At 39.2% G+C, this 27,886-nt stretch overlaps 1 pseudogene; it reads right to left on the bottom strand.

Annotated features, from left to right (window-relative positions):
- Positions 1-2,448: 2,448 nt before the first annotated feature.
- Positions 2,449-27,886, bottom strand: part of LOC129560776 (amine sulfotransferase-like) — an 87,229-nt pseudogene continuing 61,791 nt past the window's right edge.

The raw sequence follows: 27,886 nt of genomic DNA on the forward strand, positions 1-27,886 counted from the left end.
AACTGAGCTATAATTAACATTGTATGAAATTAATGAATGGTATGTATAGAGTTGGTAAATTTTGTAAAATATGTATATTGTGTATCCATAAAACAGCATACTATTCAGGAATAAAACTGGAAAAAAATGTTAATACAATGGTACAACATGAATGAACTTCAATGTCCAGAAAAGTCAAGTCATAGAGGCAGAAATTATGCTGTTTACTTTCTTAGTATGTGCCTGGGTCTTGGGCATAAGAATGGGGATTAATCATCTTGATGAACCACCCTGTTTTGCTTCCCAGGTGACACTAGTGGTAAAGAACCCACCTGCCAATGCAGGAGAAATAAGAGACATGGGTTCAATCCCTGGGTTGGGAAGATGCCCTGGAGGAGGGCATGGCAACCCACTCCAGTATTCTTGCCTGGAGAATCCCATGGGCAAAGGAGCCTGGCAGGCTACAGCCCATAGGGTCGCAGAGAGACAGCCATAACTGAAGTGACTTAGCAGGCACACGTGCACCCTGTTTTGCATAATCTGGTTAGAAGTAGATTATTCTTATGTGTAACAAAATGCTTAAACAAGATGCAAAGAGAAAGAGTTTCAAAAATGAGAGAAAACTCCAGATTCCTGTTCTTCACAAAGGGATGAATAGGTATATTATTGGTGCAGTAAAAATACACCAATTTTATGGAGATGGAAAGGTTTGTTGTTTGAAAAAAGAAATGTAGTAAAGGTAAAATTTTAATTGCAGAAAATCGAGTTAATTGAAGTAATCAGAAAATTTTAAAGTAAAATTACGGGATTACAGAATGTGACTATTTTTTAGGATTTTAAAAATTTGTTTCAAATGGTTATGAAGCATATTTGAACTGATTTTCATTTCCACAATTTATTTAAGAGAACATTTATTTTACCTTACTCTCTCTTAACATTGAGCATTCCCTAGTTTTTAAACTTTGGCTTCTTTTTAATCAATGTTTTATCTTTTCTATAAACTTCAAGAGTTTGGGGGGAGAGATTTGCTCTAATAGAATGATTTCATGTTTATTAGTTATTTCATAAATTTTATTAACATTTGAACAAATGCACAATATTTCACAAATCATACAAGCACAGCTTGATAAATATTGGAAAAGTGAGCACACCTATGGAACCAGCCCTAAGATCAAAAAACAGAGTCTTACCAACACCCAGGATTCAGTATCAACATGCAATACTTTGGCCACCTGATGTGAAGAACTGATTCACTGCAAAAGGCCCTGATGCTGGGACAGATTGAAGGCAGGAGGAGAAGTGGATGACAGAATGTGAGATGGTTGGATGGCATCACTGACTCGATGGACTTGAGTTTGAGCATCCTCTGGGAGTTGGTGATGGACAGGGAAGCTGGCGTGCTGCAATCCATGGGGTCACAGAGAGTTGGACATGACTGAGCAACTGAATTGACTGAACACCCAGGAATGATCTCATTTGCCTGACCAATTACTATACTCTGATCTCTGCAAAGTTAACCATACCCTTTCCAAAGCCATAGATTAAATTTATCAATTTTTCTGTCTTGTATAATGAATTCTGAAACAACCATATGGCTTTTCTTCCACTGCATACCATGTTTCTGGGATCAACATACGTTTACTATGTAATGGTAATTCTTGCATCCTTACTGATGTATAGAGTTTTCTTATATGAAATACCACAATTTACTTACTCATTTTACTGTACTTGAGTATAGAGTTGTTTTTATTTATTGACTGTTATGGAGGGAGATACCTTGAGGTGTTTGATTGTGAATTTATAAAGTTTATCAATTTTCTTACAACACTTTTATGCATCACAAGGTTTTCTCCATTTAGGAATTAAAAGACGTCTATGTTTTTCTAGTTATTCAAAGTAATTTTATTCTAAATATTCAACTTTTAAATACACATAGAATTACTTTAGTGAGAGATATAGATACAAATATTTCTTTCCATCCAAATAGTTAAATAATTGGACCATTAGATCATCAATCTACTTTTGAAACTTAACTCCTTAGTTTAAACTTTGTGATCTAGTAAATCACTAAACAGATGCATCTGCTTCTCAGATGCATGTGATTTCTCTATTTACTCAATATTCACATTGGTTTTAAGCCAAAATATCACATTTCAATTAGAAAATTATAGATAAATAATGAGTGCCTGCTACAGAAAACACTCTCAAAATATTCATGTTGCATGCTTTCTTTCTTTCTTTCACTTTATCATACAGGTTAACAGTGCAGATTATCCAAATCATTTTAATTATCGTAATGTCAAAGTTTCATTAAAGGCAAGGAAATGAATCTAAGCACAGTTTACTTCTTTTGTTGATTAACAAAGTTTTATAATTAACATTTCTATGAGAAGCACAAATTAATGTGTATGTTAAAATATGCTTTCCAGTTGTTAGATTTTGACAATATTATTATATTTTGCACTAATTCTACTCCTCATCTATTTCCCAGATGAACTTCAAGGGGAAATCTTTCATCTTCCTTTGGAACACTCTGTCAAATCACTCACTTTGCTCCACTGTCAAGTTACGTTTCCAGTCTCCAACGGTACCTGGTGGGACAAACACACAGACAGCCCTGGGTGAGGAGGTAGTACTGTTGGGCCAAAGCTGCCTTCAATCCACTTTATTATCTTCACAAGCAGATAAATATCTGTTTGTTCTCCATGGAATTTGATGCCTCACCTTTTCTTAAACATGGATGAGCTAAGAAGCACACTTAGGACGCGGTAACACAGAAAATAGGGCTATAATCCACTTCCTTATCTTAGACTTTCATTATCCACAACCATTAAATTAGAGCTTTCTTAAGAAGGAAAAATAAAACTAAGTATGCAAAGAGATTAGAATATTTGAATATATCTTACAAAGTTCCACACTTGGCAAACCATATAAATTATACCACATAATATAGTTCTTAATGATACCCTTCAAAGTAAGTATTTTCTTCATCTTTAAAATTGCAGAAAAAAAAAATTAGCCCCAAAGATTTTTAAGTAGAAGAGAGATCAAGATGGTGAGCAAAAGGAGTTGAACTTCACCTCCCTCCATGAACATATTAAAAATACACCTTTGTGTGGAAGAATTCTCATTCACACTTTGTTTCTCACTGATTCTTTCTCACTGAAAGAATTCTACCTAGAAACAGGCAGTCAGACTCCCAGACAACCAGGACTATCAGAAAGTTACACACGTAGCACACGTATGAAGGGAAGAAGGGTGATCAGGTCAGGACCCATGACCCTTGGGAGAGACTCAGAAGAAAAGGGAGATCACGTGAGAAGACACTGGGGAGTGAACAGATTGAGCCATGATCTGGGCATCTCAGACTTGGGCTGGTTGGGAAACCACTGGGACAGTTAGAGAGGCTGGAGCACTCTGGGGTCCAGGATTCCAGTATAAAGTAGATAAACAACAAGGATATATTGTATAGCACAGGGAATTACAGCAATTACCTTGCAATAATTTATAATGAAGTATAATATGCAAAAATAATGAACCACTATGCTGTACATGTATGATGGAGTAGCCATCATAGTAAAAAAAATGAGTCCAAAATGCAGTACTTGGATGCAATCTCAAATACAGCAGAATGATCTCCATTTATTGCCAAGGCAAACCATTCAATATCACAGTAATCTAAGACTATGCCTTGACCAGTAATTTCTGAAGAAACTGAAGTTGAACAGTTCTATGAAGACCTACAAGACCTTCTAGAATTAACACCCCCCAAAAATGTCTTTGCATTATAGGGGACTGGAATGCAAAAGTAGGAAGTCAAGAAATACCTGGAGTAACAGGCGAATTTGGCCTTGGAGTACAGAATGAAGCAGAGCAAAGGCTAATAGAGTTTTGCCAAGAGAACGCACTGCAAACACCCTCTTTCAACAACACAAGAGAAGACTCTACACATGGACATCACCAGATGGTCAATACCAAAATCAGATTGATTATGTTTTTTGCAGCCAAAGATGGAGGAGCTCTAAACAGTCAGAAAAACAAGACCGGGACCTGACTGTGACTGAGATAATGAACTCCTTATTGCCAAATTCAGACTAAAATTGAATAAAGTAGGGAAAAACACTAGACCATTCAGGGATGACTTAAATCAAATCCCTTATGATTATACAGTGGAAGGGACAAAAAGATTCAAGGGATTAGATCTGATAGACATAGTGCCTGAAGAACTATGGATGGAGGTTCGTTACATTGTACAGGAGACAGTGATCAAGACCATCTCCAAGAAAAAGAAATGCAATAAAGCAAAATGGTTGTCTGAGGAGGCCTTACAAATAGCTATGAAAAGAAGAGACGTGAACTAAATAACCTAACTCTACATCTAAAGCAACTAGAAAAGGAAGAAATGAAGAACCCCAGGGTCAGTAGAAGGAAAGAAATTGTAAAAATTAGGGCAGAGATAAATGCAAAAGAAACAAAAGAGACTATAGCAAAAATCAACAAAGCCAAAAGCTGGTTCTTTGAGAAGGTAAATAAAATTGACAAACCACTAGCCAGACTTATCAAGAAACAAAGGGAGAAGAACCAAATCAATAAAATTAGAAATGAAAATGGAGAGATCACAACTGACAACACAGAAATACAAAGGATTATTAGAGAATACTATCAGGAATTATATGGCAATAAAATGAATAACCTGGAAGAAATGGACAAATTCCTAGAAAAATACAACTTTCCAAAACTGAACCAGGAAGAAATAGAAAATCTGAACAGACCCATCACAAGCACGGAAATTGAAACTGTAATCAAAAATCTCCCAGCAAACAAAAGCCCAGGTCCAGACGGCTTCACAGCTGAATTCTACCAAAAATTTAGAGAAGAGCTAACACCTATTCTACTCAAACTCTTCCAGAAAATTGCTGAGGAAGGGAAACTTCCAAACTCATTCTATGAGGCCACCATCACCCTAATCCCAAAACCTGGTAAAGACCCCACAAAAAAAGAAAACTACAGGCCAATATCACTGATGAACATAGATGCAAAAATCCTTAACAAAATTCTAGCAATCAGAATCCAACAGCATATTAAGAAGATCATACATCATGACCAAGTAGGTTTTATCCCAGGAATGCAAGGATTCTTCAATATCCGCAAATCAGTCAACGTAATACACCACATTAACAAACTGAAAAATAAAAATCATATGATTATCTCAATAGATGCAGAGAAAGCCTTCGACAAAATTCAACATCCATTTATGATAAAAACCCTCCAGAAAGTGGGAATAGAAGGGACATACCTCAACATAATAAAAGCTATATATGACAAACCCACAGCAAACATTATCCTCAATGGTGAAAAACTGAAAGCATTTCCCCTAAAGTCAGGAACAAGACAAGGGTGCCCACTCTCACCACTACTATTCAACATAGTTCTGGAAGTTTTGGCTACAGCAATCAGAGCAGAAAAAGACATAAAAGGAATCCAAATTGGAAAAGAAGAAGTAAAACTTTCACTGTTCGCTGATGACATGATCCTCTACACAGAAAACCCTAGAGACTACCAGAAAACTACTAGAGCAAATCAATGATTACAGTAACGTTGCAGGATATAAAATCAACACACAGAAATCCCTTGCATTCCTATACACTAATAATGAGAAAATAGAAAGAGAAATTAAGGAAACTATTCCATTCACTGTTGCAACGAAAAGAATTAAATACTTAGGAATATATCTACCTAAGGAAACAAAAGACTTGTACATAGAAAACTATAAAACACTACTGAAAGCAATCAAAGAGGACACTAATAGATGGAGAAATATACCATGTTCATGGATTGGAAGAATAAATATTGTAAAAATGAGTATACTACCCAAAGTAATTTATACATTCAATGCAATCCCTATCAAGCTGCCAACGATATTTTTCACAGAACTAGAACAAATAATCTCACAATTTGTATGGAAATACAAAAAACCTCGAATAGCCAAAGCAATCTTGAGGAAGAAAAATGGAACTGGGGGAATTAACCTGCCGGACTTCAGGCTCTACTACAAAGCCACAGTCATCAAGACAGTATGGTACTGGCATAAAGACAGAAATATAGATCAATGGAACAAAATAGAAAGCCCAGAGATAAATCCACGCATCTATGGACACCTCATCTTTGACAAAGGAGGCAAGAATATAAAATGGAGAAAAGACAGTCTCTTTAACAAGTGGTGCTGGGAAAACTGGTCAACCACTTGTAAAAGAATGAAACTAGAACACTTCCTAACACCATACACCAAAATAAACTCAAAATGGATTAGAGAGCTAAATGTAAGACCAGAAACTATAAAACTCCTAGAGGAGAACGTAGGCAAAACACTCTCCGACATAAATCACAGCAGGAGCCTTCATGACCCACCTCCCAGAATATTGGAAATAAAAGCAAAAATAAACAAATGGGACCTAATTAAAATCAAAAGCTTCTGCACAGCAAAGGAAACTATAAGTAAGGTGAAAAGACAGCCTTCAGAATGGGAGAAAATAATAGCAAATGAAGCAACTGATAAAGGATTAATCTCCAAATTATACAAGCAGCTCCTGCAGCTCAATTCCAGAAAAATAAATGACCCAATCAAAAAATGGGCCAAATAACTAAACAGACATTTCTCCAAAGAAGACATAAAGATGGCTAACAAACACATGAAAAAATGCTCAACATCCCTCATAATCAGAGAGATGCAAATCAAAACCACAATGAGATACCATTTCACACCAGTCAGAATGCCTGCTATCCAAAAGTCTACATGCAATAAATGCTGGAGAGGCTGTGGAGAGAAAGGAACCCTCTTACACTGTTGGTGGGAATGCAAACTAGTACAGCCACTATGGAGAACAGTGTGGAGATTCCTCAAAAAACTGGAAATAGAACTGCCATATGATCCAGCGATCGCACTTCTGTGCATACACACCGAGGAAACCAGAATTGAAAGAGACACGTGTACTCCAATGTTCATTGCAGCACTGTTTATAATAGCCAGGACATGGAAGCAACCTAGATGTCCATCTGCAGACGAATGGATAAGAAAGCTTTGGTACATATACACAATGGATTATTATTCAGCCATTAAAAAGAATACATTTGAATCAGTTCTAATGAGGTGGATGAAACTGGAGCCTATTATACAGAGTGAAGTTAAGCCAGAAAGAAAAACACCAATACAGTATACTAACACATATATATGGAATTTAGAAAGATGCAAATGATAACCCTGTATACGAGACAGCAAAAGAGACACAGATGTATAGAACAGTCTTTGGGACTCTGTGGGAGAGGGTGAGGGTGGGATGATTTGGGAGAATGGCATTGAAACACGTATGTTGTCATATGTGAAACGAATCACTAGTTCAGGGTCAATGCATGTTATAGGATGCTCGGGGCTGGCATGCGGGGATGACCCAGAGGGAGGATAAAGGGAGGAGGGAGGTGGGAGGGCGGTTCAGGAGGGGGAACTTATGTAAACCCGGGGCAAATTCATATCAATGTATGGCAAAACCAACCAATATAATATTGTAAAATAATTTGCCTCCAATAAAAAATAAATTAATTACCTAAAAAAAAAAAAAAAAAGAAGAGACGTGAAAGGCAAAGGAGAAAAGGACAGATATACCCATTTGAATGCAGAGTTTCAAAGAATAGCGAGGAAAAGCTTTCTCCATCAGTGATCAACAGATAAATAGAGGCAAACAACAGAATGGGAAAGACTCCAAGATAATTAGAGATATCAAGGGAATATTTCATGCAAAGATGGGCTCGATAAAGGACAGAAATATTATGGACCTTAGAGAAGCAGAAGATATTAAAAAGAGTTGGCAAGAATACACAGAAAAACTATACAAAAAATATCTTCATAACCCAGATAATCACGATGGTGGAATCACTCACCTAGAGCCAGATATTCTGGAATGTGAAGTCAAGTGGGATTTAGGAGACATCACTACAAACAAAGCTAGTGGAGGTGATGGAATTCCAGTTGAGTTATTTCAAATCCTAAAAGATGATGCTATTAAAGTGCTGCATTCAATATGCCAGCAAATTTGGAAACTCAGCAGTGGCCACAGGGCTGGAAAAGGTCAGTTTTCATTTCAGTCCCAAAGAAAGGCAATGCCAAAGAATGCTCAAACTACCACCAAATTATACTCATCTCACACACTAGTAAAGCAATGCTCAAAATTCTCCAAGCTAGGCTTCAACAGTATGTGAACTGTGAATTTCCAAATGTTCAAGCTGGATTTAGAAAACGCAGAGGAACCAGAGATCAAATTGCCAACATCTGTTGGATCATGGAAAAAGCAAGAGTTCCAGAAAAACGTCTATTTCTGCTTTATTGACTATGCCAAAGCCTTTGACTGTGTGGATCACAACAAACTGAAAAATCTTAAAGAGATGGGAATACCAGACCAACTGTCCTGACTCTAGAGAAATCTGTAGGCAGGGCAGGAAGCAGCATTGAGAACTGGACTTGGAACAACAGACTGCTTCCAAATAGGAAAAGGAGTACATCTTATCTGTAGATTGTCACCCTGCTTATTTAATTTATATGCAGAGTATATCATGAAAAACGCTGGGCTGGAAGAAGCACAAGCTGGAATCAAGATTGCCGGGAGATATGTCAATAACCTCAGATATGAAGATGACACCACCCTTATGGCAGAAAGTGAAAAAGAACTAAAAAGTGAAAGAGGAGAGTGAAAAAATTGGCTTAAAACTCAACATTCAGAAGACTAAGATCATGGCAACTGGTCCCATAACCCATGGCAAATAGATGGGGAAAGAGTGGAAACAGTGACAGACTTTATTTTATTGGCCTACAGTATCACTGCAGGTCGTGAGTGCAATCATAAACTTAAAAGATACCTGCTCCTTGGAAGAAATGTTATGACCAGCCTCAGTTCAGTTCAGTTCAGTTCAGTTCAGTTCAGTCTCTCAGTCCTGTCCGACTCTTTACGACCCCATGAACCACAGCATACCAGGCCTCCCTGTCCATCATCAACTCCCGGAGTTCACTCAAACTCACGTCCATTAGTTGGTGATGCCATCCAGCCATCTCATCTTTGTCATCCCCTTCTCCTCCTCTGCCCAATCCCTCCCAGCATCAGAGTCTATTCCAGTGAGTCAACTCGTCACATGAGGTGGCCAAAGTATTGGAGTTTCAGCTTTAGCATCAGTCCTTCCAATGAACATCCAGGACTGATCTCCTTTAGAATGGAGTGGTTGGAACTCCTTGCAGTCCAAGGGACTTTCAAGAGTCTTCTCAAACACCACAGTTCAAAACCATCAATTCTTTGGCAATCAGCTTTCTTCACAGTCCAAATCTCACATCCATACATGACCACAGGAAAAACCATAGCCTTGACTAGACGGACCTTGGTTGGCAAAGTAATGTCTCTGCTTTTTAATATACTATCAAGGCTGGTCATAGCTTTCCTTCCAAGGAATAAGCATCTTTTAATTTCATGGCTGCAATCAGCATCCGCAGTGATTTTGGAGCCCAGAAAAATAAAGTCTAACACTGTTTCCACTGTTTCTCCATCTATTTCCCATGAAGTGATGGGACCAGATGCCATGATCTTGGTTTTCTGAATGTTGAGATTCAAGCCAACCTTTTCACTCTCCTCTTTCACTTTCATCAAGAGGCTTTTGAGTTCCTCTTCACTTTCTGCCATAAGGGTAGTATCATCTGCATATCTGAGGTTATTGATATTTTTCCCAGCAATCTTGATTCCAGCTTGTGCTTCTTCCAGCCCAGCATTCCTCATGATGTACTCTGCATATAAGTTAAATAAGCAGGGTGACAATATAAAGCCTTGACGTACTCCTTTTCCTATTTGGAACCAGTCTGTTGTTCCATGTCCAGTTCTGACGGTTGCTTCCTGACCTGCATACTGGTTTCTCAAGAGGCAGGTCAGGTGGTCTGGTATTCCCACCTCTTTCAGAATGTTCCACAGTTTATTGTGAGCCACACAGTCAAAGGCTTTGGCATAGTCAATGAAGCAGAAATAGATGTTTTTCTGGGACTCTCTTGCTTTCTCCATGATCCAGCGGATGTTGGCAATTTGATCTCTGGTGCCTCTGCCTTTTCTAAAACCTGCTTCAACATCTGGGAGTTCACGGTTCACATATTGCTGAAGCCTGGCTTGGAGAATTTTCAGCATGACTTTACTAGTGTGTGCGATGAGTGCAATTGTGTGGTAGTTTGAGCATTCTTTGGCATTGCCTTTCTTTGGGATTGGAATGAAGACTGACCTTTTCCAGTCCTGTGGCCACTGCTGAGTTTTCCAAATTTGCTGGCATATTGAGTGCAGCACTTTCACAGCATCATATTTTAGGATTTGAAATGGCTCAACTAGAATTCCATCACCTCCACCTGCTTTGTTTGTAGTGATGCTTCGTAAAGGCCTCTTGATTTCACATTCCAGGGTGTCTGGCTCTAGGTGAGTGATCACACCATCGTGATTATTTGGGTCATGAAGATCTTTTTTATACAGTTCTTCTGTGTATTTTTGCCACCTCTTCTTAATATCTTCTGCTTATGTCAGGTCCATACCATTTCTGTCCCTTGTTGAGCCCATCTTTGCATGAAATATTCCCTTGGTATCCCTAACTTTCTTGAAGAGATTTTTAATCTTTCCCATTGTATTGTTTTCCTCTATTTCTTTGCATTGATTGCTGAGGAAGGCTTTCTTATCTCTCCTTGCTATTATTTGGAACTCTGCATTCAAATGGGTGTATCTTTCCTTTTCTTTTGCTTTTCGCTTTCCTTCTTTTCACAGCTATTTGTGAGGCCTCCTCAGACAGCCATTTAGCTTTTTTGCATTTCTTTTTTTGGGGATGGTCTCGATCCCTGCCTCCTGTACAATGTCACAAACTTCCGTCCATAGTCCATCAGGCACTCCGTCTATCATGTCTAGTCCCTTAAATCTATTTCTCACTTCCACTGTATAGTCATAAGGGATTTGATTTAGGTCATACCTGAATGGTCTAGTGGTTTTCTCCACTTTCTTCAATTTCGGTCTGAATATGCCAAAAAGGAGTTCATGATCTGAGCCACAGTCAGCTCCCGGTCTAGTTTTTGCTGACTGTATAGAGTTTCTCCATCTTTGGCTGCAAACAATATAATCAATCTGATTTCAGTGTCGACCATCTGGTGATGCCCACATTTAGAGTCTTCTCTTGTGTTGTTGGAAGAGGGTGTTTGCTGTGATCAGTGTGTTCTCTTAGCCTTCAGTTCAGTTCAGTTCAGTCGCTCAGTCGTGTCCGACTCTCCGCGACCCCATGAATCACAGCACGCCAGGCCTCCCTGTCCATCACCAACTCCTGGAGTACACTCAAACTCATGTCCACAGAGTCGGTGATGCCATCCAGCCATCTCATTCTCCATCGTCCCCTTCTCCTCCCGCCCCCAACCCTTCCCAGCATCAGAGTCTTTTCCAGTGAGTCAACTCGTCGCATGAGGTGGCCAAAGTATTGCAGTTTCAGCTTTAGCATCAGTCCTTCCAATGAACACCCAGGATTGATCTCCTTTAGAATGGACTGGTTGGATGTCCTTGCAGTATAAGGGACTCTCGAGAGTCTTCTCCAACACCACAGTTCAAAAGCATCGATTCTTCGGCGATCAGCCTTCTTCACAGTCCAACTCTCACATCCATACATGACCACGGGAAAAACCATTGCCTTGACTAGACGGACCTTAGTTGGCAAAGTAATGTCTCTGCTTTTTAATATACTATCAAGGTTGGTCATAACTTTCCTTCCAAGGAGCAAGCGTCTTTTAATTTCATGGCTGCAATCAGCATCTGCAGTGATTTTGGAGCCCAAAAAAACAAAGTCTGACACTGTTTCCACTGTTTTTCCATCTATTTCCCATGAAGTGATGGGACCAGATGCCATGATCTTTGTTTTCTGAATGTTGAGCTTCAAACCAACCTTTTCACTCTCCTCTTTCACTTTCATCAAGAGGCTTTTGAGTTCCTCTTCACTCTCTTAGCCTTAGCCCTGCTTAATTCTGTATTCCAAGGCCTAATTTGCCTGTTACTCCAGGTGTTTGTTGACTTCCTACTTTTGCATTCCAGTCCTCTATATTGCAAAGGTCTTTTTTGGGGGTGTTATTTGTAGAAGGTCTTGTAGGTCTTCATAGAACTGTTCAACTTCAGTTTCTTCAGCGTTACTGGTTGGGGCATAGACTTGGATTACTGTGATATTGAATGGTTTGCCTTGGAAATGAATAGAGATCATTCTGTCACTTTTGAGATTACATCCAAGTACTGCATTTAGGACTTTTTTGTTGACTATGATGCTACTCCATTTCTTCTAAGGGATTCCTGCCCACAGCAGTAGATATAATGGTCATCATATCTGAGTTAAATTCACCCATTCCAGTCCATCTTAGTTCGCTGATTCCTAGAATGTCAATGTTCACTCTTTTCATCATAGCTTTTACATAGTGCATTTTTAAAGTCAACCATACAAAGATAAGAAGGAGAACGTGGTTCATTGAAACCATAAGAATTTCTAAGAAAGAATTTAAAAATAACTTTATTCTCCTACTTTCATCATCTCCTCATACATCATGAAGAGGATATTGAAGTCATGTCTATGCTCATACCAGCCTCTGATGTGATCAAACCAAAGGCTTCCTAACACTGTGGGAAAATTAATAAGTTAGCAGGTAAAGATGTCACACTTATTACATAACAAGCTATAGTCTGTCTTTTCTGTTCAAGAATCCTCAAAAGGCAAACCAAGCTCCAAACCATTGGGCATCTATGCTATCTTTTAAAAAGTGGAGTTGTGGGAAACAATTGCACCATTTTAATAGAAAACTGCTTTTGCAAGTTAGTCTATGTTTGTAGGAAAGCAGCAATGTAGAAAAAAGAATCCTGAAAAACTAAATTCTTAGGTAAGAACTAACATTAGTCAAGAAATAAGATTTTGTTAAGATCACTCCCTTCTTTCTTCTGTTTCCTTCACCTGAAAACATGCATCTTTATTTCTCCTATTATTGTCTATTAAAAGATCATGTATAGCAAGTTTATTTACTGACAAACCAGCACATGAATATAAACTTTTAAGTGTGAGAAAGCCCAGATCCCACATTCCAGAAATCGCTTGCATCAGTCTTTCTATTTCAGTGCTGGAATGAGAATCCCACAGCTGCCATTTAAGGTCTACTCCAGGACCATGACAGAGCATAAAATGACACCTACATTAGCTACTCTGGAATGAGCTTTGGATCTAGACCTTTTCTGGTTCTATTATTCCCTGGTCAAAGTTTCTCTTATACACTGTGCAGCCTTGACAATACTCAGAATAGGTTCAGTTCAGTTCAGTCGCTCAGTCGTGTCCGACTCTTTGTGACCCCATGAATCACAGCACGCCAGGCCTCCCTGTCCATCAGAATAGGTGGTCCTAGTTTTAAAAAAAGAGCTATAGGATGGCGAGTAGATAGCCAATACAACCACTTGTATATATGTAGCATATTATGATTAACCTTCTCTTCTCACTAAATATGTTCCCTTGGTTTGAAAATTTGGCTAAATGACAACATGACCTCATAAACATGTTGCTTGATAAATAAATTCATAGTTACCTTTTCCATCTAGAAATTTTTCCATGAACTGTCCTATGTTATCTGAAGCTTCTAATACAACCATCAAATTAGAAAAATGAAAATATGAGGTCAAAACATCCTTGGGGTTTCTGTAGACATAAATTACCTGCAGAGGGAATAATGAACAATTTGAACAATTCTGGGTTATCTTTACAGATTTTTTAATACCTACTTATTATTTCATTATATAAATGCAAAGTAATTTATTTTATCCAGTCTACTACTCACAGAAACTAAGTTGTTCACAAGGTTTTTTTCTATCTAAAGGATTATTGCAATAAAATCTTTATTCTTAAGAATTTTCACTTGTGTGAGCATATAGGGCTAATTCCTAAAAACTGAAATTATTTATTATAAGGTTGATTAAGTTTGCAAATTACCTTCCATAAAAGATGTTCCATTTACCTCTGTGAGCATTAAGTGATATTTGATATACAGACAAGGTAGCATTGGAGATCAGTGAGAAAAGGAAAATCTGCTTAACAGATGATGTTGGGTAAATAATAATCCATATTAAAAAGTGGATTTCTGCTTCACACATGTATAGAAACACATTTACAAATGGATTAAGGATTTAACTTTGAAAAAAAATTTTAGACTCTATAAAGATAAAAGAAAGTATTACTGACCCTGTGTAAAGAAACAATTTTTCAAATAGGAAAATATTTCCCATATAGAAATACATAAAAATGGATCAATCAGACTCCATTAAAATAAGAATGCTGTTCATCAAAATGTACCAAAGCTTTACAAAAAGCAAGAAAATATAAGTGCACTACTGCTGCTGCTGCTAAGTCGCTTCAGTCGTGTCCAACTCTGTGCGACCCCATAGACGGCAGCCCACCAGACTCCCCCGTCCCTGGGGTTCTCCAGGCAAGAACACTGGAGTGGGTTGCCATTTCCTTCTCCAGTGCATTAAAGTGAAAAGTGAAAGTGAAGTTGTTCAGTCGTGTCCAACTCTTCGCGACCCCGTGGACTGCAGTCTACCAGGCTCCTCCGTCCTGGGATTTTCCAGGCAAGAGTACTGGAGTGGGGTGCCATTGCCTTCTCCAAGTGCAGCACAGATACCAATAATAGATTAGTATCTGAATTGTGTTCAAACTACCATACAATTGCATTCATTTAACATGCTACCAAGGTAATGCTCAAAATCCTGCAATTAGGCTTCAGTAGTATGTGAACCAAGAACTTCCAGATGTACAAGCTTGGATTTAGAAAAGGCAGAGAACCAAACATGGAACAACAGGTTGTTCAAAATTGAAAAGAAATATATCAAGGCTGTGTTTTGTCACCCTGCTTATTTAACCTCTATGCGGAGTGCCTGTGTGCTAAGTCACTTCAGTCATGTCTGTCTCACTGCAACCCATGGACTGTAGCCCACCAGACTCCTCTGTTCATGTGATTCTCCAGGCAAGAATATTGGAGTGGGTTGTGAGCCCTCCTCCAGGGGATCTTCCTGACTCAGGGATCGAACCCACGTCTCTTATATCTCTTGCATTGGCATGCAGGTGCTTTACTACTAGCACCAGCTGGGAAGCCCCCTATGCAGAGTTCATCATACAAAATGCTAGGCTGGATGAATCACAAACTGGAATCAAGATTGCTGGGAGAAATATCAACAACTTCAAATATGCATATGATACCACTCTAAGGGCAGAAAGCAAAGAGGAACTAAAGAGCCTTCTTGATGAGGGTGAAAGAGGAAAGTGAAAATGCTAGCTTAAAACTCAACATTCAAAAACTAAAATCATGACATCTTGTCCCATCACTTCACAGCAAATAGAGGGGAAGAAGGGCAAACAGTGTTAAATTTTATTTTCTTGGCCTCCAGAATCACTGCAGATGGCAACTGCAGCCACGAAACTAAAAGATGCTTACTCCTTGGAAGGAAAACTTTGACAAAACTAGACACTGTAGAAAGCAGAGAGTTTGCTTTGCCAACAAAGGTCCATATAGTCAAAGCTGTGTTTTTCCCAGTAGTCATGTATGGGTGAGAGTTGGACCATAAAGAAGGCTGAGCACCAAAGAATTGATGCTTTCCAATTATGGTGCTGGAGAAGACCCTTGAGAGTCCCTTGGACTGCAAGGAGATAAAGCCAATCAATTCTAAGGGAAAACAACTCTGAATTCATCAGAAGGACTGGTGCTGAAGCTGAAGCTCCAATACGTTGGCCACCTGATGCAAAGATCCTACTCATTTTAAAAGACCCCAATACTGAGAAAGATTGAAGGCAAAAAGAGAAGGGGGCGACAGAGGATGAGACGATTGGACAGCATCACCAACTCAATGGATATTAGTTTGAGTAATAACCTCCAGGAGATAGTGCAGGACAGAGAAGCCTGGCATGCTGCAGTCCATGGGGTCCCACAGAGTCGGACATGACTTAGAGACTCAACAACAACAACAAAAAAATTAAACAGAAGATACATATAAAAATCACTATGAAAAAAGTAACATAAAAAAACTGACAAAAGTTATAAATTTCACTGAATAAGAAATAACTGTGGGCAATAAAGTTTTCAAAAACCTGCTTAATTTCATTATTGATTACATAAATGGAAATTAAGATCAATTTTAGATAGCATCTTATAATCACCAAATTGATAAAATTAGGAAATCTGGGGGGAGACAGGAAGATGGCAGAGGAATAGGATGGGGAGACCACTTTCTCCCCCACAAATTCATCAAAAGAACATTGAACTCTGAGTAAATCCCAAAAAAAATCTTCTGAATGCTGGCAGAGAACATCAGGCACCCAGAAAATCAGCCCATTGTCTTCGAAAGGAGGTAGGAAATAGTATAAAAGATAAAAAGAGAGGTAAAAGAGGGAGGGACAGAGATCCGTCCCGGGAAGGGAGGCTTAAAAAAAAGAGAGAAGTTTCCAAACACCCGGAAACACTCACTGGCGAGTCTGTGGCAAGCCTTGGAACCTCAGAGGGCAACATAACCGGGAGAAAAAAGAAAGAAATAATTAAAACCCACAGACTACAGCCCAGAGGAAACTCTCAGTGGAGAAGCAGTGCAGACACCCACACCCCACACTAGCAAGCGGGGGCTGGGCAGGGAGGCACCAGTGGCATTGCTTAGAGAAAGGACCGGGCCTGAATGCCCCGAGGGCAATCTGAGGGCACTAACCCAAGACAGCTAAGCAGACTGTGGGATAGCGACCCTGTGAAAAGGCAAAAAGCCCCAACCTAAGACAGTGCCAGACCTGCTCACAGAACAAAGGACTGAGCAGAGCTAGCTGGCTGCGGACGGCCCATCTCCCATCCCCCGCCGAGACAGTCAGGGGAGGGCGGCCAGAGCCGGAAGCGGGCAACCGCCTCCCCAGAGAGGCTTCCGATACCAAGCTGCAGGCAGGCTTCGTTGCCAACCAGGACTTCCTGGGTTCCGGAGGGTCGATATCCGCCTGAGAAGATGCGCTGGTTGTACACCCAGAAAACCAAGCGGCAGGGACCGGGGAGGCGATAATTCGCAGCAACTGCACTCGCCAAACACCGGGTCACCTGAGCTGCTAGAACGGGGAAGGCACAAAACGCAGGCCCAACCAAGTCTGCGCCTGTGTGGAGTACCCAAGTACCTGAACCTGAGCCGCTGAGACCTGGGAAGTGCATGCAACCCAGCACCAGCCTTGGAGAGTACCCGGCAGAGCAACCTAGAGCCTGAGCAGCATAAACAGGGAAAGCACACACACCGTGAGCGGGGGCAATCCCAGTGTAACCGAGACACTGCATGCACTTCCCACAGATGCCAGTGATATTTGTTAGCAGTGTTCCTCCCTCCCCACAGCACGACTGAACAGGTGAGCCTATAAAAGTGTCCACCACCGCCACCTTGTGTCAGGATGGGAATTAGACACTGAAGAGACAAGCAAACAGAAGAGCTTAAACAGAAGGAACTGCCTTGGAAGTGACAGAGGGAGAAGTCTTGAGCCTACTGCAAGAATAAGACTGAAAACCAGAGGCAGAGGTTTAAGTCCAAATCCTGAGAACACCAGAGATCTCCTGTTCCAGGGAACATTAATTGATAGGAGCTCATCAAATGCCTCCATACATACCTTGAAACCAGGCACCATCCAAGGGTCAACAAGTTTCAGAGAAAGACATAACACACAAATTCTCCAGCCACACAGGAGAATAGCCCTGAGCTTCGATATACAGGCTGCCCAAAGCCACTCCAAACCCACTGACATCTCAAACTCATTACTGGACACTTCATTGCACTCCAGAGAGAAGAAATCCAGCTCCACCCACAAGAACACTGACACAAGCTTCCCTAACCAGGGAACCTTGACAAGTCACCCGTCCAACCCCACAAACAGTGAGGAAACTACATAATAAAGAGAACTCCACAAACTGCCAGAAGATGGAAAGGCCATCCCAAGCACAGCAATATAAGCAAGATGAAGAGGCAGAGAAATACCCAGCAAGTAAAGGAACAGGATGGGCTTCCCTGGTGGCTCAATGCGGGAAGCATCTGCCTCCAATGTGGGAGACCCGGGTTCGATCCCTGGGTCGGGAAGATCCCCTGGAGAAGGAAACGGTAACCCACTCCAGTATTCTTGCCTGGAGAATCCCATGGACGGAGAAGCCTGGTAGGCTACAGTCCACAGGGTCGCAAAGAGTCGGACATGACTGAGCGACGGAATGGAACGGAAAGGAACAGGATAAATGCCCAACAACACAAACAAAAGAGGAAGATATAGGGAATCTACCTGATAAAGAATTTCGAATTTTGATAGTGAAAATGATTCAAAATCTTGAAAGCAAACTGGAGTTACAGATAAATAACCTGGAGACAAGGATTGAGAAGATGGAAGAAAGGTTTAATAAGGATTTAGAGGAAATAAAAAAGAGTCAATATACAATGAATAATGCAATAGATGAGATCAGAAACACTCTGGAGGGAACAAACAGTAGAATAATGGAGGCAGAAGACAGGATAAGCAAGCTAGAAGATAGAATTGTAGAAATAAATGAAACAGAGAGGAAAAAAGAAAAACGAATTAAAAGAAATGAGGACAATATTAGAGACCTCTGGTGCAATGTTAAAAGCCCCAACATTCGAATCATAGGAGTCCCAGAAGAAGAAGACAAAAAGAAAGACCATGAAAGAATATTTCAGGAAATAATAGTTGAAAATTTCCCTAAAATGGGGAAGGAAATAATCACCCAAGTCCAAGAAACCCAGAGAGTCCCTAACAGGATAAACCCAAGGCGGAATACTCCAAAACACATATTAATTAAATTAACAAAGATCAAACACAAAGAACAAATATTAAAAGCAGCAAGGGAAAAGCAACAAATAACACACCAGGGTGTCCCCATAAGGATAACAGCTGATCTTTTAATAGAAACTCTTCAGGCCAGGAGGGAATGGCAGGGCATACTTAAAGTGATGAAAGAAAATAACCTACAGCCCAGATTACTATACCCAGCAAGGATCTCATTCAAATATGAAGGAGAAATCAAAAGCTTTACAGACAAGCAAAAGCTGAAAGAATTGAGCATCACCAAACCACCTCTCCAACAAATGCTAAAGGACCTTCTCTAGACAGGAAACACAGAATGAGTGTATAAACTCGAACCCAAAACAATAAAGTAAATGGATACAGGATCCCATACTTATCAATAATTACCTTAAATGTAAATGGGTTGAATGCCCCAACCAAAGGACAAAGACTGGCTGAATGAATACAAAAACAAGACCCCCATATATGTTGTCTACAAGAGACCCACCTCAAATCGAGGGACACATACAGACTGAAAGTGAAGGGCTGGAAAAAGATATTCCATGCAAATAGAGATCAAAAGAAAGCAGGAGTAGCAATACTCATATCAGATAAAATAGACTTTAAAACAAAGGCTGTGAAAAGAGACAAAGAAGGACACTACATAATGATCAAAGGATCAATCCAAGAAGAAGATATAACAATTATAACACAATAGTGGGAGACTTTAATACCTCACTCACATCTATGGATAGATCAACTAAACATAAAATTAACAAGGAAACACAAACTTTAAATGATACAATAGAACAGTTAGACCTAATAGATCTCTATAGGACATTTCACCCCAAAACAATGAATTTCACCTTTTTCTCAAGTGCACATGCAAACTTTTCCAGGATAGATCACATCCTGGGCCATAAATCTAGCCTTGGTAAATTCAAAAAATTGAAATAATTCCAAGTATCTTTCTAACCACAATGCAGTAAGATTAGATATCAATTACCGGAGAAAAACTATTAAAAACGCCAACATATGGAGGCTGAACAACACGCTGCTGAATAACGAACAAATCATAGAAGAAATCAAAATATGCATATAAATGAATGAAAGTGAAAACACAACAAACAAAAACCTGTGGGACGCTGTAAAAGCAGTGTTAGGGGGAAGGTTCATAGCAGTACAGGCATACCTCAAGAAACAAGAAAAAAGTCAACTAAATAACCTAACTCTACACCTAAAGAAACTAGAAAAGGAAGAAATGAAGAACCCCAGGGTTAGTAGAAGGAAAGAAATCGTAAAAATTAGGGCAGAAATAAATGTAAAAGAAACAAAAGAGACCATAGCAAAATTCAACAAAGCCAAAAGCTGGTTCTTTGAGAGGGTAAATAAAATTGACAAACCACTAGCCAGACTCATCAAGAAACAAAGGGAGAAAAACCAAATCAATAAAATTAGAAATGAAAAGGGAGAGATCACAACCGACAACACAGAAATACAGAGGATCATTAGAGACTACTATCAGCAATTATATGCCAATAAAATGGACAACTTCGAAGAAATGGACAAATTCTTAGAAAAGTACAACCTTCCAAAACTGAACCAGGAAGAAGTAGAAAATCTTAACAGACCCATCACAAGCACAGAAATTGAAACTGTAATCAGAAATCTTCTAGCAAACAAAAGCCCAGGTCCAGACGGCTTCACAGCTGAATTCCACCAAAAATTTAGAGAAGAGCTAACACCTGTCCTACGCAAACTTCCAGAAAATTGCAGAGGAAGGTAAACTTCCAAACTCATTCTATGAGGCCACCATCACTCTAATACCAAAATCTGACAAAGATGCCACAAAAAAAAGAGAACTACAGGCCAATATCACTGACAACATAGATGCAAAAATCCTTAACAAAATTCTAGCAATCAGAATCCAACAATACATTAAAAAGATCATACATCATGACCAAGTGGGCTTTATCCCAGGAATGCAAGGATTCTTCAACACCCGCAAATCAATCAATGTAATACACCACATTAACAAAATAAAAAATAAAAACCATATGATTATCTCAATAGATGCAGAGAAAGCCTTTGACAAAATTCAACACCCATTTATGATAAAAATCCTCCAGATTGTGGGAATAGAAGGAACATTCCTCAACATAATAAAAGCTATATATGACAAACCCACAGCAAACATTATCCTCAATGGTGAAAAATTGAAAGCATTTCCCCCAAAGTCAGGAACAAGACAAGGGTGCCCACTCTCACCACTACTATTCAACATAGTTCTGGAAGTTTTGGCCACAGAAATCAGAGCAGAAAAAGACATAAAAGGAATCCAAATTGGAAAAAAAGAAATAAAACTCTCACTGTTTGCAGATGACATGATCCTCCACACAGAAAACCCTAAAGACTCTACCAGAAAATTACTAGAGCTAATCAATGAATATAGTAAAGCTGCAGGATATAAATCAACACACAGAAATCCCTTGCATTCCTATACACTAATAATGAGAAAATAGAAAGAGAAATTAAGGAAACAATTTCATTCACCGTTGCAATGAAAAGAATAAAATACTTAGGAATATACCTACCTAAAGAAAAAAAAAGACTTGTACATAGAAAACTATAAAACACTAGTGAAAGAAATCAGAGAGGACACTGATGGAGAAATATACTGTGTTCGTGGATTGGAAGAATAAATATTGTGAAAATGAATATATTACCCAAAGTAATTTATAAGTTCAATGAAATCCCTATCAAGCTACCAACGGTGTTTTTCACAGAGCTAGAACAAATAATTTCACAATTTGTATGGAAATACAAAAAAACCTCGAATAGCCAAAGCAATCTTGAGGAAGAAGAATGGAACTGGGGGAATCAACCTGCCAGACTTCAGGCTCTACTACAAAGCCACAGTCATCAAGACAGTATGGTACTGGCATAAAGACAGAAATATAGATCAATGGAACAAAATAGAAAGCCCAGAGATAAATCCATGCACCTATGGACACCTCATCTTTGACAAGGGAGGCAAGAATATTCAATGGAGAAAAGACAACCTCTTTAACAAGTGGTGCTGGGAAAACTGGTCAACCACTTGTAAAAGAATGAAGCTAGAGCACTCCCTAACACCATACACAAAAATAAACTCAAAATGAATTAAAGATCTAAATGTAAGACCAGAAGCTGTAAAACTTCTAGAGGAGAACATAGGCAAAACACTCTCCGACATAAATCACAGCAGGATCTTCCATGACCCACCTCCCAGAATACTGGAAATAAAAGCAAATATAAGCAAATGGGACCTAATTAAAATTAAAAGCTTCTGCACAGCGAAGGAAACTATAAGCAAGGTGAAAAGACAGCCTTCAGAATGGGAGAAAATAATAGCAAATGAAGCAACTGACAAAGGATTAATCTCAAAAATATACAAGCAGCTCCTGCAGCTCAATTCCAGAAAAATAAATGACCCAATCAAAAAATGGCCCTAAGAACTAAACAGACATTTCTCCAAAGAAGACATACAGATGGCTAACAAACACATGAAAAAATGCTCAACATCACTCATAATCATAGAAATGCAAATCAAAACCACAATGAGGTACCATTTCACACCAGTCAGAATGGCTGCTATCCAAATGTCTACAAGCAATAAATGCTGGAGAGGGTGTGGAGAGAAGGGAACCCTCTTACACTATTGGTGGGAATGCAAACTAGTACAACCACTATGGAGAACAGTGTGGAAATTCCTCAAAAAACTGGAAATAGAACTGCCATATGACCCAGCAACTGCACTCCTGGGCATACACACCAAGGAAACCAGAATTGAAAGAGACACGTGTACCCAGTGTTCATCACAGCACTGTTTATAATAGCCAGGACATGGAAGCAACCTAGATGTCCATCGGCAGACGAATGCATAAGAAAGCTGTGGTACATATACACAGTGGAGTATTACTCAGCCATTAAAAAGAATGCATTTGAATCAGTTCTAATGAGGTGGATGAAACTGGAGCCTATTATACAGAGTGAAGTAAGCCAGAAAGAAAAACATCAATACAGTATACTAATGCATATATATGGAATTTAGAAAGATGGAAATGATAACCGTGTATGTGAGACAGCAAAAGAGACACAGATGTATAGAACAGTCTTTTGGACTCTGTGGGAGAGGGCAAGGGTGGGATGATTTGGGAGAATGGCATTGAAACATGTATATTACCATATGTGAAATGAATTGCCAGTCCAGGTTCGATGCATGATACAGGATGCTCGGGACTGGTGTACTGGGATGAATCAGAGGGATGGGATGGGGAGGGAGGTGGGGGGGGTGTTCAAGATGCGGAACATATGTACACCCGGGGCAGATTCATGTCAATGTATGGCAAAACCAATACAATAATGTAAAGTAATTAGCCTCCAATTAAAATAAATAAATTTTAAAAAAAGACAGAGGACAAATGAACAAAGGGGTAGCTTAGGATTTCTATCATCCTCATAGAAACTGATGAGCTCTTGCTATGTGGCTTAAATCAAATCAACATTCTGGGATAGTCAGAGTTACAAATCTTCTCCCAAGAAATTCCCCCATTCTACACAACTACGCATGTGTTTGCCTTCCAAGGCACAAAGGACTTTGCAAATGTAATTAAGGTTACTAATTAGCTGACTTTAATTAAAGTTGGGAGACTATCCTGGCTTATCCATTTGGGTTCAATGTGATCCACTGAACCTGGGGGGCAGAAGAGGAAGGTGATAGGAAAGTCAGCAAGATTTGAAGCACAGGAGGGATTCAAGAGGCCATGGCTTGCTAGAAGATGAAGGGGCCACCTGTCAAGTAAACAGTTTTGCAACCACAACTAACTGAATTCTTCTAACAACCTGAATGCACTTGGTAGTAGGCACCCCCCCCTCAGAGTATTCAAAAAGAAAGAAAATTTGGCCAACTCTTTAATTTCAGCCTTGGCAATTTTAAACAAAGAACCCAGCCATCATGCTGGAACTTTTGTCTACAGAACTCTGAGATAATAAATGGGTGATATTTTAAACCATAGACTTGTGATAATGTATTATGTAGTAATGCAAAACTAAAGCCCATTATATTTATTATTCAACACACTTCAGTGACTTAGTTACTGTCAATGTCACCATTAAAAGTGCAGTGTCCAGAGACTAACTATCAGTCAGACAACTGATACGAGGCTGAGCTGTGAATGTTCAGGACCTGGGATTATGTAGAATTAACAGGTAAGAACTACTTAGGCTTCATGTGAAGAGGAGCCCTGGTGTCTAATTGCAGTTCAATGAATTACTAATTGTATGGCAGGTTATTTAATCTAAGTTTCACTTTCTACAGTTGTAAAACATTGGGAATTAAAATATACTTTAAGGCCAGGTACAGCATTCTAGGATTTCCCTAGTGGCTCAGAAGGTAAAGTATCCTCCTGCAGTGTAGGAGATCTGGATTTGATCGCTGGGTTGGAAAGATCCCCTGGAGGAGGAAATGGCAACTCACTCCAGTAGATTTGCCTGAGAAATCCCATAGACAGAGGAGCCTGGCAGTCTCCTATTCACAGGGTTGCTAAGAGTTGGATACAATTGAAGGACTTTCACTTTCACACTATTCTAAAGCAAGCACACTTGGGAATCAGTTCTAAGCACAACTGCAAACTTGCGTGTCCAAATTTTATTACCCCCCAAAATTTGGGATGTCATAATTTGACACCTTGTTTATCACTTGACTTAACTTTCCCACTTGTCACATTCTCTCATTTATCTATAGTCACTTTAATGACTGAATAATACTTTTAGGTGTAGGTTTCAATTTCCTTGAAGACAGAGACCAGTTTTTTGTTTCCATGTGACCTCAGGGTCTAGAGCAGAGTGAGCAGCCAGTAAATACTTATTCAATGGAAATAAATAGTTCAATTGCTCTTATCATATCCTAATAGGATCACAGGATTGCCAATCCATAAAACAGTTACCCACAAAGATTCTATATCACTGTACTTAAAAGAATTTTTTATTAGCATATAGTTGATTTACAATGTTGTGTTAGTTTCACATGTACAGCAAAGTGAAATACATATACATTGGATTGGGTTAAGTCACTCAGTCGTGTCCGACTCTTTGCAACCCCAGGGACTGTAAACTTACCAGGCTCCTCTGTCTATGGGATTTTCCAGGCAAGAGTACTGGAGTGGGTTGCCATTTCCTTCTCCAGGGGATCTTCCCAACCCAGGGATCGAACCCAGGTCTCCCACATTGGAGGCAGATGCTTTACCATCTGAGCCACCAGGGAAGCCTTACATATACATGTATCCACTCTACAGAATATTGAGTAGCGTTCCCTGTGCTATACAACATCACTGCACTTTTCTTGAAAATGATTACAGTTAATGTAATTCACCACGTATTATTCTTCTCTCTTGCTGGCATGTTCTATATCGTTGACCAGTATGAACATTATTCTTAAAGAGATAGGAAAACCAGACCATCTTACCTGCCTCCTGAGAAATCTGTATGCAGGTCAAGAAGCAACAATTAGAACTAGACATGGAACAACAGACTGGTTCCAAATCAGGAAAGGAGTATATCAAGTCTGTATATTGTCATCCTGCTTATTTAACTTATATGCAGAGTACATCATGCGAAATGCTGGGCTGGAGGAAGCACAAGCTGAAATCAAGATTGCTCGGAGAAATATCAGTAACCTCAGATATGCAGATGACACCACCCTTATGGCAGAAAGCGAAGAACTAAAGAGCCTCTTGATGAAAGTGAAAGAGGAGAGTGAAAAAGTTGGCTTAAAGCTCAATATTCAGAAAACTAAGATCATGACATCTGGTATCATCTAGAAATTTACATGGCCTGGAGAATCCCATAGACTGTATAGTCCATGGGGTCACAAAGAATTGGACATGACTGAATGACTTTCACTTCCCTTCACTTCATCAGGGCTTCCTAGGTGGCACTAAGTGGTAAAGAACCTGCCTGCCAGTGCAGGAGACATGAGATCCAGGTTCGATCCCTGGGTTGGAATGATCCCCTGAGGAGGAAATGGCAAACCACACCAGTATTCTTGCCTGGAGAATCCCCATGGACAGAGGAGCCTGGTGGGCCAAGGTCCATAGGGGCACAAGGAGTAAAACAGGACTGAAGTGACATAATACCCAGTTCTCTTCTCAGTCCAGCTTGCTGAGTTTCATTCATCTTTAGAGAGGAGCTTACAGAGTCTCCAGGATTCACTACAAATTGTATCAAATCGATCATCTATATAAATCAATGGAGTAGTGACACTACAAGACTGTTAACATTGTCGAGATCAGCTCTACAAGCAGGGTTTCAGAAAAAGCAATATGGCAAGAGAATGAGAAACGAGACACAAGAATGCAGAGAAAAGCGAGGATCAGGGGACCAACACTGCTCCAAGGTGAAGGTGCTGAAACTGAATCCAAGCCAGCTTTGTTATACTCTCAGCAGTGAATGAAAGAATAAGTGGGGAGTTAAACTATAACTCATGTGGCCTTCAGGACCAAAGAACAAAATGATCATTAACTATTGAGTAATTAGGAAACAGTAATCAATAACAAATCAGTAACTAAAACTAATATTCTTATCTATAGATTTTCCACCAGATACGTAAAACATGTGACTCTGAGACGCCAGTTGAGAAACAGTCTGGGGTCAGTTTTCCGACCCCAGGATCATATCTTGTTTTCAAGATTATGAACTGTTCCTTCTGGACTTGTTCCAAGAGTCTCATGCCTTATAGCATCCAGTTTATCAATAATTATAAATTTCTTTTGTGGCCCTTGCCGGGGCCTGCTATTCTTTTATTCTTCCTATCTCCTACAAACATCTCACATCCTTTTATTAGATTATTGATGCTATTTTGTGAAAATAGAAGCAAAAATCCTAAAAACCATTGCAAGCAAAACCAATGTAGCAATGTTAAAAAAAAATAAACTGTGACAAAGGTGGGCTTATTTCAATAGTCAAGGTTGGTTTGAAAAGTTTCATTCACATTGCTAGAGTATAAGAGAAAGCCTATGTTATCAATTCAATAGTTGCAGAACAAGCATTCAATAAAATTCAGCAGCCATTCATGCAGGAAACTGTTAGCAAGCTAGGGAGAAAAGGGAACATTTTTAACCTGAAAAAGAGAATCTACAAAAACTGCCACAAACATCATACACCACAGTGAAACATTTTATGAAAAATGTTTTCAGAAATGTTTCTTGTTCACAAAAAATCAAGAACAAGACAAGACGGCCTGCTGTCCTTAGTTTTATTCAACACTGTGTAAGAAGACATGCTACACAATAAAAAAAAAACGGAAAAAGAAATGAAAGTTCTTTTTAGTCTTGAGCTCTTAATTAGTCTATACTTTAAAAGATAAAGCTGTAAGAGAGGAGACTAAGGAAGAAGAAATAGGGAGCCTCAGAAAATTGTATAAAGGGAGTTTACTTGAAGTACAGGAAACAGAAAAGCTGAAGGGTTCATCTGAATCACTAATATTTTGGAATCAGAATCACCCACAGCTCTTCAGGTTGAAAAGGAAGGAAGAGGCCATGATTCCACCTTTATTAATGTTAATATAAAAATACAAATAAAACAAAAAACTTGGGGCAAATTCATTAGCACATTTAGAGTGGTTAACAGGAATTAAAAGCTCTGAATGATGTTGAAATGGATGGCTTTGACTATTGACATTTACTATTAAAAATTTATTCAAGGTTGAAAATAATATTATTTATTTTTACAGGCACCATCTGGTCTCAGCAGATATTAAGCTTGATTTATTTTGAGGGACATCATAACAGAAAGGAAATTGTGGAAACAGTTGATAGAGTCCCCTTCCTTGAATACAAACTACGCACAATAGACCATGACAAGAGACCATCCCCTCTCATCTTCTCTTCCCACAACCCATATTATTTGGCACCGAAAGATCTCAAGAACAAAAAAGCTGAAGTATGTCATAGAAATAACCTATGAATATTTTGCACAAACA

The sequence above is a fragment of the Moschus berezovskii genome, chromosome 10 (genome assembly GCF_049115385.1).
Source record: "Moschus berezovskii isolate FMDL1 chromosome 10, NW_MosBer_1.0, whole genome shotgun sequence".
Taxonomy (NCBI): domain Eukaryota; kingdom Metazoa; phylum Chordata; class Mammalia; order Artiodactyla; family Moschidae; genus Moschus; species Moschus berezovskii.